The sequence below is a fragment of the Suricata suricatta genome, chromosome 10 (genome assembly GCF_006229205.1).
Source record: "Suricata suricatta isolate VVHF042 chromosome 10, meerkat_22Aug2017_6uvM2_HiC, whole genome shotgun sequence".
Classification (NCBI taxonomy): Eukaryota; Metazoa; Chordata; class Mammalia; order Carnivora; family Herpestidae; genus Suricata; species Suricata suricatta.
The window spans coordinates 71,727,612-71,740,859 of NC_043709.1; the positions used below are offsets into that span (position 1 = coordinate 71,727,612).

At 36.2% G+C, this 13,248-nt stretch overlaps 1 protein-coding gene and 1 pseudogene across 3 annotated transcripts in view; one reads left to right on the top strand and one right to left on the bottom strand.

Annotated features, from left to right (window-relative positions):
* The window catches only part of CNTN1 (contactin 1), a 351,259-nt gene that overhangs the window by 291,149 nt on the left and 46,862 nt on the right, over positions 1-13,248 (bottom strand). The gene's annotated exons all lie outside the window — the stretch shown is intronic.
* Positions 3,009-4,457, top strand: LOC115305239 (annotated as a pseudogene).

Sequence of the window (13,248 nt, forward strand, 5' to 3'; positions counted from 1 at the left end):
GTGAACCATAGAAATATTTCAGGTAGTTATAAAACAAAAACAATTTTTAAAAAAGAGATTCTAAAAATTAAAAACTAAAGCAAAACCAGTGAACCCAATATGTATCCAGGTGGTGGCATAATCACACTGAGAGAAACGTGAGGAGTTGCTAATCATCAGGCATAAAATCTCAGTTGTACAAGATGGATAAGTTTTAGAGATAAACCGTGAACATTATCCCCATTGTTAACAATATTATATTGCACATAAAAACTTATTAAGAAGTAAATCTTGTGTTCTTACCAGACACACACACACACACACACACACACCCCACAAATTTAAATGTACACATGTATGTAATCTGACTGCAGATTCCTAGTTGAATATTCTATGGGCAAAAGGAATTTTAAAAAATTAACTGCTATCAGTAATAATATGAGTAATAGTGTTGTTATTGCACACACTGTGTAGGTGTAATGTTGGATGAAATAAATGTTTGATATTTGTGATAATATAATTTTATCATCCTTGATTTTCCTGTGATAGGATTCTTGGCAAGGAAGAAAGGAGATACAGATGGAAGATAGAAGGAATTAACTAAACTTCCTGAAGCCTTGAATTTTAATTGCAAAATTCAGTATGAACTCATAATGTATTTGATGTTCAAAATCAAAACATTTTTCTCACTCTTTCAACAAAACAAATGAATGAAAACCCAATAAGCAACCCAGTAACCATAAGAGATCCCTTAGCAATAAAATTGAAGGCTTAAAGGAATCATAGGAATGGTTGATTTCAGACTGGAGGCAAGTTATGTACAGTGGATGGGATACAGAAAAAAACAGATTCACCTTGAGTTGCTAACTGTTGAAATCGGGTCATGGGCGCATTAAGCATTCATTAGACTTTTCAACCTAGTTTTGAACATATAAAAATTTTTTCATAATACACACAAAATAAAACAAAAAGAACCAGGTCCCATAATCTACTTGGATGTAAAATCTCATAACGCAGAGTGTCCATAAATGTTTTATAATCTATATAAAACACAATTTTGAAGCAGCTATAGAGGGCTACATTCCAACGGAAAATCTAAATGATAGTAACCTCTAGCAATTATAGTCTAACTGATTTTTACCTCAAAAAAGTTGTATTTTTTAGCTCAAAATCTGCATGGACCTAATTGTGTCTCTCCAATTTCATATGGTAAAGTCCCAACCCCAAAAGTGATTGTATTTGAAGATGGGGCCTTGGGAGATAATTAGGTTTAAATGACAAGAGTGGCGCCTTCGTGATGGAATCAATGTTCTTAACAAGAAAAGACACAGAGAGTTTGCTCTCTCCTCTCTCTGTCATTGAGGACACAATGAGAAAATGCCATCTGCACTGTAGGAAGAGAGTTCTCACCAGAACCCAACCATGATCCAGGACTTCCCAAAATCCAGAACTGTGACAAATAAATTTCTGTTGTTTAAACCGTCTAGTTTAATGGTACTGTGTTGTGGCAGCCCAATCTGGCTGATACAGGGCCTTTCATTGGTAGTGCTCAATAAATGGCAAAATCTAAAATGGTAGATTTCTAAGTTGCCTTTAAAATTTTCAAAACACCAAAAGAACATTATTATGTCTTAAACTTGAAATATACTGAGTATACAAACATGAATCAACTACTGTGTAAAATATTCATAATACCAGAGCCTTAAAAATGTAAATGATTAGAAACATTAAATCACTGATGTGATTACAGAATGGTACTTCATAAAAATAGAGCAGCAACAATTAGAATCATGCTGCATAATAACCATCTACAACATGGAAAAACTTTCTTGCCTTGGGCATCAAATTAAGGTGGATAGTTTTATTCTGTGTGAGAAGATGAATAACACATATCTGGTCTGTTAGAGAGAAAAAAGGGGGAACCTAATTTACATTTGTTATCTTAATTAATCCTTGACAACACTAGGATTCATTCTACTATACTATGCTATACCTAGTTTTCTTTCTACTTATTGACAAAATATAAGAACAAAAATTTATCTCTAGTATTTTGTATTTAGCACAAAAATATAAACATTTTTATATTAAAAAAATGGATGCACAATACACACACACACATATATACATGAACAACATACTTCCTCCTATATACCCATATCTCCATCTCTAATGTAGTACACCCTGTATGTTCATGAAACATACAAGAAAGTAAGTATTTTCATACTTGTTAGGGTATCAGCTAATACCTTTCTAAAGGTAACTTGGCAATATAAAGCAAAAGTCTAAAATATGTGGCTATTTTGTAATAGCAAAAAATTAAAAATAATATAAATTCCCCATGTAAGAGATTAAATAAATTATCCATATATCCTTACGTTAGAACGTGATGGGGCAATTAAAAATCATAATCTTGAAGAATATGTGAGGATATCTGACATTGCTCCATCTTACAAAATAGTATAAAAAAGTGAGATCATTCTCCTAAAATACTCATTATAATACTTATTATAAATAATATTAAAAATGGTAAGATAGCAAAGTTTTGGAAGTAATGGAGCTATGGGTAACTGTAATTTTCTTCAGTATTTTCCACCTCTTTTCTAGCAGTATATTCAGAAAGTTAAGAAGGCAACAAATACTGAAGATAATGAAAAGAAAGGAGGCAAGTAGAGAAGATGAGTCAAATTTTTTTCTCTTCACTTTTTTAAGTGGGAATTGGTCAGAAATCTCTAGTGCCTCAGTGTAGTGTATGATTTGTGGACCCTTGTACAGGAAAATTTAGTTTATTGCAGGTTCTTCATGACCACTGCCATATTGGCAGATATTTGATTACGAAAGCCACCAAGGGCAATGACATCTAGCACAGTGATGAGATTCTAGGCTCTATTTTCCAAGCATGCAGCTTGGGCAGTCAGAGAGTACTTCTGAACTTCAGTTCGAATTAAAAAATAAATGGACTGACTTTTTTGCAATGGGTTTCCTACCAGAACACAGGTGTTGTGAAAACCACTGCTAAAACTAAATCAAAAATGGAAAAGGAAAAGCCTCATATCAACATCATTGTCACTGAATACATAGATTAGGACAAAGCTCCCACTACTGCTCATCTAACCTACAAATGTGGTGGGATTGACAAAAGACCTATCAAAAAACTTAAGAAGGAGACAGCTGAGATGGGAAAGTACTCCTTCAAGTATGTTTGGGTCTTGAAAAAACTGAAAGAGGAATGTGAATGTGGTATCCTCAGTGATACCTCCCGGTGGAAAATCGAGACCAGCAAGTTATTATATGATCATCACTGATGTCCCAGGACACAGAGACTTTTTCAAAAACATGATTATAGGCACATCTCAGGCTGACTGTGTTATTCTGATTGTTGTCGCTGGTGTTGAATTTGAAGCAGGTCTATCTCCAAGAATGGGCAAACCTCTGGGCATACCCTACTGGCTTACATACTGGGTGTAAAACAACTAATTGCTGGTGTTAACAAAATGGATTCCACTAAGCCACCCTACGGCCAGAAGAGATACAAGGAAATTGTTAAGGAAGTCAACACCTAATTAAGAAAATTGGCTACAACCCCAACACAGTAACAATTGTGCCAATTTCTTGCTGGAATAGTGACAACACGCTGGAGCCAAGTGCTAACACGCCTTGGTTGGAAGGTTGAAAAGCCATCCATAAGGATGGCAATACCAGTGGAACCACAATTGCTTGAGACACTCTGGATTGCATTCTGTCCAATGACATCACTTGTATCTACCCCTTCAGGACATCTACAAATTGGTGGTATTGGTACTGTCCCTGTGGGCTGAGTGAAGACTGGTGCTCTTAAACCTGACATGGTGGTCACCTTTGCTCCAGTCTATGTTACAACTGAAGTAAAATCTATTGAAATACACCATGAAGCTTTGAGTGAGGTTCTTCCTAGTGACAATATGGGCTTCAATGTCAAGAACGTTATTTGTCAAAGATGTTTGTTGTGGCAACACGGCTAGTGACAGCAAAAAGGACCCACTCATGGAATAAGGTGGTTCACAGCTCAGATATTTATCCTGAACCATGCAGACCAAATCAGTGCTGGATATGCACCTATGAAGGACCGCCCCACAGCTCACATTGCTTGCAAGTTTGCTGAATTGAAGGAGAAGATTGATCATCATCCTAGAAAAACAATGGAAGATGGTCTCAACTTCTTCAAATGTGGTAGTGCTGCAGTCATTGATATGGTTCCTGGCAAGCCTATGGGAGTTGAGATCTTCTCTATCCTCCTCTGGGCCATTTTGCTATTCATGAGACAGATGGTTGCTGTGGACATCATCAAAGTCGTGGACAAGAAGGCACCTGGAGCTGGCAAGGGCACCAAGTCTGCCCAGAAAGCTCAGAAGACTATGAATATTATCCCCAATGCTTGCTACCCAAGTCTCAATCCATGGTGGAAGAACGGTCTCAGAACTACTGTGCCAATTGGCCATTGAAGTTTAGTAGTAAAAGACTGGTTAATGATACCAATGCATCATAAAACTTTAAGAAGGAAAAGGAGAGTGTTTTGTAGGCCATTTGTTTGTGTGTATGTGGGTGTATATAGCAGTTCTAAGTTATTAGTTTTTAAAATCAGTACTATGGAAACAACTTGAACAAAAATTTGTCACAGAATTTTGAGACCCATTAAAACAAAAGTTTAATGAGAACAAGAAATGGATCAATGAAATATCCTTTTTACTTAGTACTTTAATTACTTATCTGTTTGATTTAGTAATACAAAGCAGAATAAGGGAAAACACAGAATTATTGTTTTTATAAATCATATGGTATGCCTCTAAAAAAAGATTCTAAAGCACTCTAGAATTTAAAATGTTATTTTTTCACTCTTTGGTATCATTTTAAAGCATTAACTAATAGTCTTCAAAATTATTGGAAACTCCTGGGAATAGAGACTAAAATTATAAACAATTTAATGTACCATAAAATTGTCCTATTTGGGATTAAATAAAACAACCACAAATTGAAATCTATACTTGGCTCTCACTCATTAATACTATCACCTAGATGGGAGATGAAAGACAAACCTGATCGCAGACAGATAACATAGTTAAATATTTTTCAAAATCATGTCACATAAAATGTCCACCATTTGAAATATTTCACTGTTTTACACACTGCAATGTTTTAACAGGAGTTTCTAGACTATATAAAAAAAAGAATCTGAAAAGTCCTAAGGTTATTGTCTCTTGACTCAAGCAAGAGAGGATCATTCACAGGACAATGAATATGCTACACTCGTTGTAGCTCTAAAACAGTGAATTTAGGACAAGTTCAATTGCACTAAGGCATGGGCTAATAAACATCAAACAAAGCAGTCATTGTAAGCCCAGGCTCATCTAGTATAAACATGTGATCACACAGGGCACACTAAAACCTTTGTTCTTGTGTTAGTGCACAGTGGTCAAAGGAATAAATAATATATATTCTATATTTATTCTATATTTATTTTGTTAACAATCAGGGACTTATAAGCATAAATGTATTTTACAAATATGAAATTAAAAATGTGAAATATAAAGGTGCAGTTTCACTCTAAACATATTCAGATAAATGAAAATTAAAAATGATTATAAAAAGCTGGATTTTAGGAACCACGAAATATAGGTCACAAGATTTTGCAGATATGCCCTATCAATTATCATTTTCTCATAAAAAGATCTTTGACTTACAAGCCTCTTTAGAGAATATCTAACCGCATTTGACCACCGTAACAATACCTTCTGATAGAACACAGAACAAAGCTATGGCTCCTCCAGGTTCTTTCCTTTGCTCGTACAGCTTGTTAAGTTTTGGATATAGAACTAAGGTCCTCAGAAAACTATTATGTTGTTCTTTTCATTGAACCATAGTGTTTTGGTACAAAATCCTTGTCCATGTAAATGCCATAAACTGAAAATTAAGGAGGCCTGTTTACTATCTTATCTGTCTTATCATGGTTTCTTGTGATGCCGAGACCCCACACACTCCCTTTAGCTCTTCAAGTCCTAGAATCACACCTTTTATTTTCCTCTCTTCTTTGACTTTCCCTGGTATAAAATTTTTAAATGCTCGATGCTTCCTAGGCTAACAGAAACTACCTAAACTAGAATATAAGATATTGAGGACCAGGATTTGTGTCCATGTTGTTCACGATGTCCACTTTAAGGATAACTGAAATAGGGTCTGGCACAGAAGAGATACTTAGTAGTTTATTAAAATACAAAAGTTCCCTTTGTATTTTTTAAGTCTACTTATTTATTTTGACAGAGAGAGTGAGAGAAAGAATGCACTCATGTGCACATGTGCATACATGGGTGGGGTCAGGGCAGACAAAGAGAATCCCAAGCAGGATCCACACTGCCACTGAGGTGTGCCACTGAGATCATGACCTGCTCCAAAACCAAGAGTCAGACACCTAACTGGGTGAGCCACTCAGGCGCCCCTGGTCTATCTCACTTTAAAACTACTAATCTCCTATGATGTTTCCTTTCACTATGACCATCAAATATCTTGAAACTTCAGTTCACTGTATTATACCTTCAAATCACTTACTCTTCAGAAACAATTGCCAGCTAGGTAATCAATAACTTCCTAACAATCAAAATGCAATGGTCTCCTCTTAGTCTTCATCCTATTATTTACAGGGGCACCTTGGTGGCTCAGTCTGTTAAGCAACTGACTCCTGGTTTCAGCTCAGGACATGCATGATCTTGTAGTTTCTTTCTGAGTTCAAGCTCTGTGTTGGGCTCTGGGATTGCACATGAAGTCTGCTTAGGAGTCTTTCTCTCCCTCTTTCTCTCTCTCTCTCTCTCTCTCTGACCCTCCTCCACTTGTGCTATCCCTGTCTCTCTCAAAATAAACAAATAAACTTAAAAATAAAAAAAAGAGAGGAGCATGGATGGCTCAGTCAATTAAGTCCGACTTCAGCTCAGGTGATAGTCTCGTGGTTCATGGGTTTGAGCCCCACATCGGGCTCTGTGTTAACAGCTCAAAGCCAGGAGCCTGTTTCGGATTTGTGTCTCTCCCTCTCTCTCTGCCCCTCTCCTGTGTGCTCTCTCTCTCTGATAAATATTTTAAAAATTTAAATAAATAAATATTAAAAAAATAAACTGAACACTCTCTCTTATCAATGTTCATCTAGTCACTATTATAGCTATTTTATCTTAGTTTTCTTTGTCCCTTTCTGCTTTCTTTCTCCTTTGCTGGCATTGCTTCCCTTACCTAAATAAATAATAAAATTCTTTAATTATGACCTTGGCTCCCCTCTTCACTTTGCTAGTTCTTCCTGGCCATATCTTTTACATCATGGTTTAAATTACCACAACTGTGCCACTAATATCCAAAACTGTTTCTAGATTTCATCTGCTGACTGAGCAAAAAGATTACATATCCTGACTTCTTGAATGACCCACAGGACCTCAAACATAACATCCTCAAAATAAACATTTTTTTCTTTATAATCTCCTTCACCAAACAGTTTTCTTGAGTTTTCGCACTTGCATTCCCTCACTTGCATATTTATTTTTTTCCGATGTCTATGCTATTTCTTTGGGAAAAAAAGATGCAATCAAAAGAGAAGTCCTTGGGGTACCTGGGTGGCTCAGTAAGTTGAGCATCTGACTTTGGTTCAGGTCATGATCTCACGGTTCGTGGGTTCGAGCCCCACGTCAGGCTCTGTGCTGACAGCTAGCTCAGAGCCCATAGCCTGTCTTCAGATCCTGTGTCTCCCTCTCTCTCTGACCCTCCCTGCTCATGCTGTCTCTGTCTGTCTGTGTGTATCTCTCTCTTTCAAAAATAAATAAAACAGGGGTGCCTGGGGGGCTCAGTTGGTTAAGCCTCCGACTTTGGCTCAGGTCAGATCTCACATTCATGGGTTCGAGCCCCGTGTCGGGCTCTGTACTGACAGCTAGCTCAGAGCCTGGATCCTGCTTCCAGTTCTGTGTCTCCTTCTCTCTCTGCCCCTCCCCCTCTCATGCTCTGTTTCTCTCTGTATCAAAAATTAGTAAAACATTAAAAAAATTTTTTAAATAAATAAAATAAACATTTTAAAAAATTAAAAAAAGAGAAGTCCTAAATACCACATCCACCAAGTAAGTTACTTTCATGTGTATCAGCATACTACATCTTTTCTTCTGTTAATACGTATAAGCTGCCCTACTCCTACCTAGAGCTAGTCTCTCCTTATATATACTTGGAATCTATCCACACCTTTTTAGCTGCTCAAAGATAACACTCTAAAATCTGTACCCCACTTTCCCTCCTTGATTTTTCCTCTCTAATCAAGATTCCCAACTGATTTTTAAAAACTTTCCATCTTAAAAATGACAACAAGTTCTCTTGACCCACATCTACATCCAACCACTGTTTCATTTTTCTGTTTTCATTTACAGCAAGGCTCAAAAGAGGTGTCAATATCACCTCCCCTTCTTTCCCCAAACTCTTGAATTAGTTCACTTTAGGCTTTTATTCTTCCCAATCTATGCAATAGCTCTTGTCAAGTCCCACTGCCTGCTGCACCACCAAATTAATGGGCAATCCTCAATTCTCTTTCACAGAACTAGTAGGATCATTTGACACAGTAGATCACTGCTTCCTTCTTGAGATCGTTTCAAGACTTCCTTAACCAAATATATAAAATAGTGATCATCCTGTCCCCAACACCTCAGACCTCAAGGCTCCTTCTCCCCCTTAGCCAGCTCTACAGAAGTTCTTCACAGTACCTGTAACTATGTATCTATACCTATTACCTGTATATATAGTTACTTTTTTGTGAAATACAGGCTCAATGACAGCAAGGACTTATGTTTATACTAGTTTCCAGGCCATATTAAGCACTCACTAAATATCATTTCTATAATTTTTTCCTATTTGTACAATTATACTAATATACATTAAAACCTTGGTTTGTAACATAATTCATTCCAGAACCATGCTTGTAATTCAAAGCACTTGTATATTACAGCGAATTTCAAGAACCACTGGCTCAATTGTGATCATGTGACATTGGCACCATGTACTACTTGTATGACAAGACATCACTCGTTTATCAAATTAAAATTTATTAGTAATGTTTGCTTGTCTTGTGGAACACTCACAGAACACTTTACTTGCAATCCAACGTTTTACTGTATTTATTTCAGATCCTCCTAATTCTTACCTACACTATTTCATGTGACAACCAGATGGATATTTTTATCTCAATTTTCTATTTAATTTCTATTAAAATATGGTGATTAGGAAAAATACATATAGTTATTAGGAGCACATTAAGACTCAAGGTCATATAAACCTGGATTATAACTGGGGCTCTTCCATCCAATGATTTTAACCATGTTATTTAACCTCTGAACTTTATTTTTATGATTCATTAAAATGCATGATCATATATAAGAGCTGGTTCCTGGGTTGTTGGGAGAATTAAATGAACTAATGTGTGTAACTACCATTATTGCTATTATATACATAGGTAATTATTTATTTTGGCCATTACTCACTTAGGACCTCACACCTACCCAGGTCATTAATTTAAAAAGTATTAAACTAAACTTATATTTTGTCTCCTATCCACTCAAAGATGCTTTCCTTCCTTCATTTGATAGATATCTCAACTAGTATTAACATACCTCACAATATTTGCAAACACATGTATTGTACTAAGCATAATATTCCTAAGAAATATTTTTTCAGTAAAAATATCACTGAGTTGTGGTAGGTTAAAATGAAAGGTGGAAAATGGGCATAATGACTGTATACTTTATATGTACTGTATATCTACTTTGCTATACCTGGTCCACTGTATCAAGTCAATCAATACATATTAATTTATGTTAATGTACCTGAAATCTTTTAAAAAGGACAACTCTATACAATTTTCATAGAGCTTAGTTCCTGAACAATTCTTACAAAATGGAATAGAATCCAGAGACATAATAAAGTATTGGTGCTCTTTAGTTATCACTAATAAATCAGAACACCCAAGTTAACCATTCCTATAACAATTGAAACAAATAAATTGAAACAATTCATTAATGTCAAAAATGCTATGATATAAAAACAAGTATAAGAACCTAAGAGGTGTTCTGTTTTCAGACTTAAAATATTGTAATTTTAACTCGGTAAGAAAAGATAGAGGAAGGGGCACCTGGATGGCTCAGTCAGTTGAGCGTCTGACTTCAGCTCAGGTCATGATCTCACAGCTTGTGAGTTTGAGCCCCGCATCAGGCTCTATGCTGACAGCTCAGAGCCTGGAGCCTGCTTCAGATTCTGTGTCTCATTATCTGATTCTCCCCCACTTGTGCTCTGTCTCTGTCTTTCAAAATAAATAAATGTAAAAAAAATTTTTTAAAGATAAGATAGATTAAAAATACATTTCATACCTACAATTTTTAAACTATTGTTTATGAGAAAGGCATTTTCTTTTCTCTAAATTCTTTCCTAGATTGATTCTTCTGAGTTTGTCCCACTCTTTTTTCCTATGCTTGGTGGTCTCCAATTAGGCTTATTTAATAAGTAGTTGATTAAGTAAATTAAGTAAATAAATAGTTGATTGAATCAATAATGAATCAATTATATGACATTAGAAACCAACATATAAATGTAATTTTTATTATTAAACAATGAGAATAAAAGCCAAAGTTCTATTTAAACAGTTTTCACTTTGTTTTGTGTATTAAATGTCTTGAGTACAACAACAGCAACATTTATAAATGAGCATAATAGTTTTCAAGTATAACAACTATTCCAACATGAAAACAAATGATATTGAGAACAGAGCACTATATCTATGCACAACCAATCTTTAGAAACTTTAGATTTTCATAACTCTTTGCAGTGTTAAAATCCCATCTGACACTCAGTAGTTTGTTGAAAAGATTAAAAGTGATATGTATCTTTTACTTAACCTTGGAGTTACTTTTCAGTCTTCCTTCTCCTTCAGCCCTTTAATACACAGTCTTTCTTCCCAATGTCTCTCACCCAATAATTAACACTAACCCCGATCTCTGCCCAGATGTATCCTATTTCACTTATTACTTTACACCCCAGATCCTCTTATATCCAACATCAGCTCTTTAGACAGTACTACAAACCATTACCAAACTGTACATTCCCCCGCCCTCTTCCAATATTTGTAATGACACCTGCCGCCTATAGAATGAAGTACAAATTCCTGAACTTGTATTTTATGCCATCCACAATCTGTGTCTCTTGCCTATACAGCTTTATTGCCTAATATTCTCCTTCATGAATACTCCATTTCACTCAACTAATACTAATCATTGCCTAGAAAGAAAAAAGAATGCAAATTCCAACCTCCTGTATCAAAACAGTTCTCCAGTGCCTGTAATGGACTCGCTATCTCTGTATTACATCTTCCTATTATGAGCATTTTTTTTGTTTGAGAGACAGAGAGAGACAGCACAAGCAGGGGAGGGCCAGAGAGAGGGAGACACCGAATCTGAAGCAGGCTCCAGGCTCTGGGCTAGCTGTCAGCCCAGAGCCCAACGCAGGGCTTAAACCCACGAACCGTGAGATCATGACCTGAGCTGAAGCCAGACGCTCAACCGACTGAGTCACCCAGGCGCCCCTTACGGAGCATTTCTTTAACCGTATATCATAGTCAAGTCCATTAACACTCACTATGACTTATTTTTCTTAAAACTTCTTGTATTGTTATTTATGCTGTCATTTTACAGCAATAACCTCCTTACTAGACTATTTCTTCTTTTGCCCTCCACAATACATTCTCCCTTTGGCAGTCAAACTAATATTTTAAAAATGCAAATCATAGCAGGTCCCAGCCTGAATGGGTTCCTACACTCAGAGGCAAAGACAAAAGCATCACACATCACTCTGCAGCTGCTTGCCTGTGTCCTCACTTCTGCTCAGGGATTTATCATTCTGCCCTTGCTCACCACACTCCTGTAACCCTACATTTTTATCCCCTTTTCTATGCAATTCTTCCCACCACCTTTTCTAAAAGATTCACTGAAACAAACACATGCACCCACAGACGCAGGCACATGCCTCCCTCTCTCTCTGCCCCTCCCCAGTTCTCATTCTCTCATTCTCTCTCTCTCTCTCTCTCTCTCTCTCTCTCTCTCTCTCTCAAAAATAAACATCCAGGTGAAGAATTTGATGCCAATACCCATACCTTGATTGAAAATTATTGTAATAATGAGGGAACTGATGATGTCAATGATAATTAACTTATATGAATAATAAATGTGGAAAAGGTGTATAGACAGTTCATTGTAAAAATAAATAGCACATCTGTTAGAGAATAGGCATTTTGTGACTAGTGCCCAGTGTCATACCTAACATTACCTATGAAAAAATGAGAAATTTAGAAAACAGGTTAGGTCTTAAGATATTTGCCTGCACAAAGTAAATAAATTTTAAAAATGTATCTCCCCATAGGAGATAAATTGTACAATAAATAAGCATGGTACAATTCAACATGAACTATTTTATAGTTGCTAAACATGGTGATGATGATTATGTGGCAATATCGATCATATTAAATGTTAAGTGAATGAAGCAGGTCGTAAATTGTTATACTTCAATCACAATTATGTAAAGACACATTTGTTTAACCACATGAAAGGCTAAAAATAGACACATTAAATGATAACCATGGTTGTGACTGGAAAAAGATATTCCTTCTAATGGTCTCCAAAAAAGTGATTTTATTTTTCAAATATACCTCACTAATAGTATATATATGATATGTTATGCCTCCATGAAGGAGTCTTCACACCCAAACACCCCCCTTTCCAGTGTATCTATGAATTTATCCTTAGAAATTTCTTCTCTGTCCATCCTGAAAAACTGGGATATCCCAGAGACTCCACTTCTTACCTCTTACATTCACCCTCAATGGCTTTAACAACCACTTATACTCCACTAACGCGCAAGTCTCTCCCTCCTACCTACTCCCTCAGGTTCCTGCCCTATGTTTTCTAACAGGAACTGAATGTACATTTTCTTGAAAGGCTTTTGTACAAAAATATTAACAGGAGTTTCTTTAATCACCCCTGGCCTCCTGTACAGGGTTTCATGTTACCATGCCTATTTCTCAAGTTGGAAACCTTAATAGGTTACTTCACTCCTTCCTCTACCTCTCCTGTCATGAATAACAAGTCACCAATTACCGGTTCTCCCATTCTGGAAGTCTCTTGAAGCTGGCACATCTTCTCAACTCTCTCTTTATCCATAAATTCATCTCTGTTGTTCTTTTATATCTTT